The sequence below is a fragment of the Ambystoma mexicanum genome, chromosome 5p (genome assembly GCF_040938575.1).
Source record: "Ambystoma mexicanum isolate Mex_15411 chromosome 5p, UKY_AmexF1_1, whole genome shotgun sequence".
Taxonomy (NCBI): Eukaryota; Metazoa; Chordata; class Amphibia; order Caudata; family Ambystomatidae; genus Ambystoma; species Ambystoma mexicanum.
Window position 1 is genome coordinate 98,193,135 of NC_090930.1, and position 8,960 is coordinate 98,202,094.

General features: G+C 43.1%; 1 long non-coding RNA gene across 1 annotated transcript; it reads right to left on the bottom strand.

Annotated features, from left to right (window-relative positions):
- Positions 1-4,839: 4,839 nt before the first annotated feature.
- Positions 4,840-5,808, bottom strand: LOC138481626 (uncharacterized). The gene is made up of 2 exons (XR_011274292.1): positions 5,729-5,808; positions 4,840-4,966 (listed from the first exon to the last, which is right to left on the bottom strand). It is a non-coding gene; the product is annotated as an uncharacterized lncRNA (long non-coding RNA).
- Between the last annotated feature and the right edge of the window lie 3,152 nt (positions 5,809-8,960).

Below are 8,960 nucleotides of genomic sequence, written 5' to 3' on the forward strand. Positions count from 1 at the left end.
ACATGTATCTCACCTCTATGAATCGATGTAGTTCCTATGCACCACTATCCTGCACGCGGAAAACAAATAGCAACCTCTATGTGAGAAGACAAAGCAGTGCAAGGAGATTTATTTTAAAAAACATATTTTTATTTATTTATAACAATGCCTTATAGGGGTCATTATTGTGGGTTAATGATCAGCTTCCAGTTGTTGCCTAAGGATGAGCAAAGTATTACAAGTTGGGGAAGGGTAATTACCCCCAGCAATACACTCGGTTCAGTGAGTCCACAGGCACCTCAGTGGTTCAGCTCCTCCCACCTGTTTATGAAATCGTTCGTTGTGGCTGTGTGGCTGAGAACCCTGCGGGTGGCGTTGCCATTATTTTGCATCCGTATGTCCAGGCAAGGTGCTTCCTTTGACTTATAGCCTTAAAATGGAAGCGATATTGGTGCTCTCCACACTCTCTGCATCACTGACTCTGCATTTCCTTATTGTCTACCGGCCTCCCGGCTCGGACCCAGAGGTAGACTGGGAACCAAAAGAGGCCCTGGAAATAATTTTCAAAGTGGCCCCGTAGTACACATTTACAGCAAACCCAACCCTTTTCCAATGGTAACATTTCGAAATGCCACACAAAAGAGGCCCAGAGTGCAGAGGCCTACCGGGATATCTCCAAAGTTCCCTATAGGCCAGTCCACCCCTGCTCGGACTACATCTTCTCTGATTCTTTTTGTGAGCTTGCTGCATATCTGCAGCTCCATCATTCTAATCTACGCAATGTCGGCGACTTGGATCTTAAACTGAGTAGTCCTACTGATCCTCAAACCCGGAACTATCTGCTATGAATGATCTCTCCTTTCCCCATTTGGTCTCTGGAGCTACCCACTGTCATGGCACCACACTTGATCTTATATTTGCCCCGATTAATGGTACCGTAGTATACCCAGTCCTGCCTATCACCTGGTAGAACCACTACTTTTTTCCCTTCACATGGGATTATACTGCCTCTCCTAGGAGGGATAACCCTCTCCTGTTCTGTAGTAGGAATTGGCTGTCTGTCCCTCACACTGAAATCTCTTCTCAGTTCCTCGATCTCTGCGCCGATGCTGCCTCACCTGACCGTGAGGCTGTTTCTCAGATTTTTATTACACTGGCTGATCAGCTGGTGCCCCTTAAACTTCATAGATGCAGAGCTTGTGCTTCGTGACCCTGGTTCAATGACTCCTTGTGGTCATTTTGGTTACTGTGCAGGCAAGCAGAGCAAACATGGCACTTCCGCTACTGCCCTGAGGCTAAAATCGCTTTTTTAATCTTCATCCCTAGCCTATCATTCAGTAATGGACAAAGTTAAACCTGGCTAATTATCTAACTTGGTGGAGGCATCACTGAATAAACCTAGGGAACTCTTTAGAGTCATTGACTCTCTGACCAGTATCTCCTCCAAATATATCATCCCTTCTCAGTCCTTGTGTCACTCACTCTCCACATTCTTCATTGAGAAAATAAATAAGATTTGTGATCAACTTGCCACAGCCAGGAAGGAGCCTATTTTTCTCATCCGCTTGTCTCAACAGTGTCCAGACTTAAATCAGCTTCTCCTTCTCATCCACTTTCGCTGACTGTGATTAAAGAAATATCACCTGCCAGTGTGACTGTACTCACTCATGCAGTTAATTTCTCTAGCTTCTGGCTCCCATCCTCCATTAAACATTCACTTTTGGTGCATCTCTTGAAAAGGTCTTCCTTGGATCCTTCTGTACCTACTAATTTCCATCTTATTGCCCTTCTCCCTTTTTTGATGAAAGCCTTAGAATCTTGTTGGGCTCCTTTCTCCTTTATTTTCTTGAACAAACCTCTTTTATTGACACCTAAGAGTCTGCCTTCCATCCGGTGCAAGGGACTGGGAGCGTGTTGGTCTCCATGCTCGATGACATTATGTCAATAAACAATCAGGGTGGTGTGGGAGCTCTCATCCTGTTGGATCTCTCCGCCATCCATGACACCGTGGACAACACAATTCTTGTTTACTGCCTTGCCCGGGCTGGTATATCGGGAGTCAGCCTTTCTTGGTTCCGGTCTTCCCTTCAAGATTGTTCTCAATCTCTTTCTCTACTCCCTTGTCACTCTCTCGCTGTCACCCTTTCTTGCAGTGTTCCCCAGGGCTATGCTGTATCTCCGGTGCTATTTAATAGGTGTATCTCCAACCTCTCACTAAACTTATCTCCTCCCTTGGGTTCTTCTGCTACTCCTATGCAGACGATACTCACATTATCTTCCATCTCAATCTTTCTTCTTCTGAAATTGCGTCTAGTCTTAGATCTTGTCTTCAATCAGTTGGGAGATAGATGAGCCTGAATTGGTTGAAAATCAATGGAGTCAAAGCAGAGATTCTCGTTATTGATTCCTCTGAGGAGAACTTGCTTTGGGCCCCCGTCCCTTGGCCATTTTCACTCTGCACTTCCAGTGTTAATGATCTGGGAATGAAGATCTCATCTTCTCATTTAATGAAACCCCAAACCAAGGCAGTCTGTCAGAGTCATCTACAGTTGAAAATTCTTCCTAAAGTCCTACCCTTTGTGCCTTCTCAATTCAATGCTCCTGCGGTCGCCTCTTGCGCTCTTTCCTCCCCCGAGTACTGTAATTCTCTTTATGTGGGCCATCCCCGGGATCAGATTAACTGTCTCCAGGTCCTCCAGAATGCTGTGGAAGACTTGCAGCCACTTCCTCTAGAATGGGGCATATCATCTCGTTCTGTGCCAGTTCCATTGGCATCCCATTGCTAAACATGCTCTTTTTCAGGCCCTGTGCCTTCTACACTGAGTTCTATACTGCACAGGTGCAGTAAACCTGCAAAAGAAATTCTGCTGGTATGTTCCCACTCAATGCAAGTTTGGTTCAATGACCTTCACCTTCCTCGGTTAAAGACATCCAACGGTTTTGGGACTCGTCAATTTTTATCAAAAATGAATCCCAGCATTCTCCATGATGGCTTTCCCCATCACCACATTACTCAAGAAGGATGTTCTATTACTCTGGGGTCCAGAAGCAGAAAAGGCCTTTTGTTATCTTAAAGACCTATTTTGCTCCGCACCCATCCTCAAACAACCTGATCAAAACTGATCATATATCGCAGAGACCAACACTTCCGTGGAGGTGGTGGAAGCAGTGTTGAAGCAACATGTAGACAGTCAAGAACATCCTGTCGCTTATCTTTCAAAAACCTTAAACCTGAGTGAATTGAACTACTCAGTCATCGAAAAGGATCTGATGGCTATGAAACAAACTTGTACCAAGTGGTGACATCTGCTGCAGAGAGCTACACATCCCTTTGAACTTAGAACTCACCACAGAAACCTGCTAGTCTTGCCACAGATTAACGGTGTCAATTCCGGAGAAGCACGGTGGGTGTACTTAATTTCTCAGTTCAATTTCATCATCACATACATCCCAGGAATGGAGAATGTAGTAGCTGCGGGTCTACCATGTGTAAGGACATCATGTTTTTTCGTCTGGTCATGTCCTGTGTAAATTTGGAACAAGCTGACCTATTGGTTACATTGAACAAAGGCCTATGCCTACCAGACCCTGGAGCCATGTTTCCATCGATCTCATGGTGAATCTACCACGTTCTAGCAGAAACACAGTGATTATGGTGACTGTTGACTCTTACAGTAAGTTGGCATATTTTGTACCTCTTCCAGTTATGCCTTCTGCTCCCGAGAAGGCAAAGGTCTCCTTTAGGGAAATCTTTCGCTTACATGGTATTCCAGAATCCATAATATCTAACCGAGGTACACAGTTCACTTCTATTTTCTGGAAGACCCCATGAATTCTGTTAGGCATCAAATGTGCCCTGTCATCTGTGTACCACCCTGAAACTAATGGGCTGAAAGAGAGACTGAATTCCACCATAGAACTGTATCTTCACTGGTTTATCAATGCATGTCAATACAACTGGATGGATCTGTTATCCACAGTGGAATTCACCTACAAAAATGCCATTAGTCCCTTCCCTCTTCTACTAGTCCTGCAACAGTGATGCCCTCTACAGACGCCCTTCTGAAGGACATAACTGAGGCACACAAGGATACACACAAACAGCTTAAGAAGAAGGCAGATGACAAAAGACAGGCTGATGTCCACCGAAGCCCTACCCCTGATTGGGTGATCGGATCTAAAATTTGTTTGTCGAACCTGTTGTTGCCCAGATGGGTCCGACCCTCAAAGCTATTGCCGAGATTCATTGGACCATTTGCGATCCTTTCTAAGATCACTCCAGTGGCCTTAAAATTGAAACGTCCTCATTCTTTAAAGAGGCTGCACCCTGTTTTTCATTCCTCTTTGTTGCAACCCTTTGTTTCAGACACGTATTGTCCCAAAAGGAAGCATTTACCGCCTGGTGAACCGGAGGAATATGAGGTTTCTCATATAGGTGATTCATGGTATCACAAAGGAGGACTTCAATACCTAGTCCAATGGAACGGGTATCCCACATCTGAGAACTATTGGGAACCAATTTCCTACATAAAAGCTACACCATTTCTGCAACGGCTCCACCATCTCCACCTGGAAAACCTGTAATGTTGAGGTATAGGTGGTGGCATACTCTCACTGTTTCACCTCCCTGGAATCTTTAGAAGTGATGGTGTATACATCACTTTTAACATGACATGCTATTAACATGACATCACAGTTCTTCTAGAAAGTTCTTCCTGTTCTAGTTTATTTTCAACCTGGTGGCCTGCTTTCCTTTAAAATCAAAGAACAGTATTTAGTTCCACCAATTAGATGCGCTGCTAGCTCACAGAATAAAAGCAAGCATGAATACTGAACGCTATCTAATATCACAGATGCCAATTTCAGAGAGACTTGGGTGAGTGTTTTATTCGCGTTCAATTGCCAGAGTAATTTGCAGACACGTGTTTCAACCTCCACAGGTCTTTTTCAAGGCAAAGCTCTGTGTTTTGTAAATAAAGTGCAATATCTAGAGATAAAAACATGTATACACATGGTACAATAGTTTGTTCAAATGAACACTCAGGTACAAATACCCAAGCATATGGGATGAATGGCATAGATCACAGAGTAAACATAAACCATTGCAGAACAATTGTGTATCAGTGTATACATTACCAAGTCCCATTGCGCATGAATATGCCGACAGATGTCATCATAAACAACAGCCCCAACAGCACAAAAGAAAGAAAACAAGAGCACATTGAGCGAGAGGCAACACTGTCATCAGATGTGAAAGCATTTTATATGCGTTCTGATTAACATCTATAAAATGTGCTCAGTTAGTCACATAAGAATAATGAACCCCAGTGTGGCACTGGCCAGAGCCCAGCACCTCCGACCGTCGTATCGCCTACTGCACCCGTCAGCCAAAAGAGTGAATCTGAGTGAGCTGGCTATAGGTGTACATATGTGTACTACTACCACCCCTACCCTTTGATGTGCCAATATGATCCAGGTTATGTGGGGCAGATGCCAGGTACCATGCAGTATAGTAATTGACATATAATGTGACATAGTCAAGCTAATTCAAAAGGTATATTACCAAAGATGAGTCCATCAACTGAGCGTCAGAGCGTAATCAATGTTGCAAAAGAATCGGAAATCAAGATTCTAAGTCCTATATACCACATGAAAAACAGAAATGTACTATTCTCGTACGCGTTCCGTGCAAGTCAAGTAGAACACAATTTCTGAATCAAAATAAGGGGAGAACTGAACACGACATTACCTGTACGAATACTTGTAATGGCTTGTACCAATGCAAATGCTGCGTTGTGCTGGTCGTAGACAGCTAGCCCATAAATGGCGTGATCTAAAGGGCCAACAGTGACAATAAGCATACAAAATAAAGAATTCTACCATTACGAAATGCAGCTTCACGTGTCGTACGTGTGTTGCTGCCTTACCCGAAATATTCTAACGTCAGTTTGAACCGTCCGAAGTGAACCAGGTCACGCAGCGTTTGTCGAGTGACTCTCTGTATGATTTAAAGAAAAGCAACTGATACGTGCATGCCGGGTCACTGGTCACGTGTTATTGTGTGATCACATGATCAAAAAGCTCACAAACTATTGGACAGAAGGTGTAAACCATTATTAGAGCGCTAGCTATCTGTGTATTGCCTCCGTACCTGTGAAATACCAAAATAAATTATAAATAGAACTAAGTTCCAACTGCAAATGTCGTATAATAGGTTTGACCGACCACCCTAAATGGACACAAACTAACTATATGGTGCCAAAATACCGGTCAAATAGAAAAATTGCAAGGAATAAAGTGTATATGAAACTAAGATCACACTGAAAATACTATATAGTGTGTTTGAAAACCAACTCAATTCAGCAGTTAGAATAACAAAGTGTGAAATTTAAAATATAAGCCTGATTTAATAACTGGTTCCAAGAACATTGGCTGATTGGTGCAGTCCCGACAGTACAACAGGCACCAGGCTCTACCAGTGCCACACACATATAGCAGCTAGCCACTAGACCAGCCCAACAGGGCGAACTAATTGAATGATCAACTCATGTCTGTAGCAGAATATGGAGACCACGTGCATCTGCCCATTTACAGGAAGACATGTAATTCAGTATCCTTGTTTAAGCCCATAGTAGTGCATCGAAGTCGACATATAGTGCGTGCTTTCAATTGACGCAAAAGTGCAAGACGGTCACCACCTCCCCATTAAACCAATGAACCTTATATCTCCCACATTATCCATTTGATGTTGTTCTTGCCAATGGATAGAAATAGGCATTTTGGAATCTGGTCTTTTCAAATGAGCAAAATGTTCCTTTAAAATCAGTTTCCAGCAATTTAGCTAGGTGTTGCAACCCATGCTTTTACTCTGGGTGGTAAGATGTTGTTTACCTTTTCTATGTGTTCTCTTGCTCTCTCCCATTAGCTACCTTGTACCTTTGCCTTGCAGCCCTGAAAACACTGCTCCTCTCCCTGCCTACAAGCTACTCTGCCCTGCTGTGCTTATTACCTTCTGGCTTCTTGGTCCGCTCTTTTCAGCATCCCTCTGGCACTTTCTTTGTTGTCTTCCATGAGTCCTTTCACTCTGCACTTTTACCATTGTGCTCTGGTGAAGCACAGCGCCTGGCTTTTCAGTCTGGCAAATTCTTGCACAACAACCGGATTCAACCTTTTGTGGGAAGTTGTGTACCCGAGCTCTCTTGGTTCCCGCATGACAGATGCTATCAACAGTGACTCCTATGCGATCCTTCTGCAACTACAACATCCAACGTCACCTCTGACTGAAGGGTTGTTTCTGCCTTCTGGGTTTTTCCCTTCATTAGGTCTTGGTTCGAGTGGGGGTCTCTTGCAAAGCCGTCATCCCAGGGGGCATTGTGGCTTCCTCCTGAGACAGGCCATACTTCTTCAAGGATAGGAGATCCTCAAGGAAAAAAGTATCTACTCCGCCTTCAGCAACTCCGATGGAATCAACGGTTGAAGAAGGCTCTGTGGAGGAAGTCATTAACACTGGTGACGGTTTGCAATGTCATATCTCAGACAATCCAGGGACTTTATTTAGAGGTTTAAAACTTGAAAGCCGAAAATGCAGTTCTAAGGCAGATGATTTCTGTCAGAGAGTAACGGCTCAGGATCTTCCGTCCATGGATCTATCTGGCTTCTCACAAATAGGAAGGATCTCCCAGAAAACTTAAGGAATTGATGCCTGTTCGCTTCATCTTACCTCTTGTCCTTCTACCTATGCTACAGACCAGGCACGCGTTGTATTCATATAACCAATATGGTGTTCAGTCCTGACACCCATAGTGTTATGGTCAAAATTAAATTAAATTGCGGTCAACCTTTGTTAACTGCTCTTGCTTTGGTTGGGAAAGTTATACAGGGTTGAGGGCAGGTAAGTGTCGTTAATCTGCACATTTGCACCAAATTGATATCTTAAGAGTAAATAGAATTGTACTTTAGATTTTAAATGTTGTATTTTACTTTTTGGGTGCCTACATTACAACTTTCCTTCCATTATTTAGTGGTACATGAAAGCGACATAGGCTTGGGGGAACAGAGACAGAACAGTGCTGGCCATTTCTGGCAGAGTGACTGTAGGCACCAGTAAGGATAATTTAAATGTCACCAGTTATTTGGAAGATGGAACTCTATGAATAATGAATGCGTCGGGACATTATTTGGATTTTTTTTTTTAAAGCTTTATTATAGAGGAAGAGGTAGTAAGCAAGATGCACGTCATCCTTTCAGGCAGGTAAGTATCATCTTCAGTTACAGCCCCAATTCAATGTTCTTGGGGTTTATGACTTGATCTGATGGAATAGGAGAGATAGTGTTTCTCCCCTTGAATCAGTGCTAACGTTGTTTTCAGTGCACCGCTGGGGCTGTGTTTTGACTTATGATACAGGCTTTACTGGCACAGGGAAGACATAAGTACATACCATGTGAATGCTGTTTCTGATAAACTTTCTTAATCTTGCACAGAGTCTTGATCCCAGTCCAAGCACAATGAATCTATGTGTTCTGTTTTGCACCAATCTGTCCTAACCCACCACAGTAAATGTTGTTGGCATACAAATGGACAGTGTCCGGTTAAAGGATCGAATACAAAAAGATCAAATGCAAAAGGTGAGTCAATAGGATCGAAAACAAAATGTTCTAAAACATTTTTTTCAATGATATATTTTTGGCGGGGTTTTGGTTAGGTAAAAAAGTGGGTTTTACCACAAAAACAGGGGTTGAGGGTATACCCCCGCCCCAAAAAAAAGTAAAAAAAAAAAAAAAATTCCGAACCTTTTGTTTTCGCTCCTTTTGATTCGACCCTTTTGTCATTCGATCCTTTTGATTTGATACTTTGACCTATAACCCAAATGGACTAACCATTACAAGTTTCCTTGCAAATCCACCATTTCCTGATTTGAAACACATGGGTGGTCATTGTGAGCCTATTTGGTAGTGGGACGCAGGCAGTGTTTGAAATACAT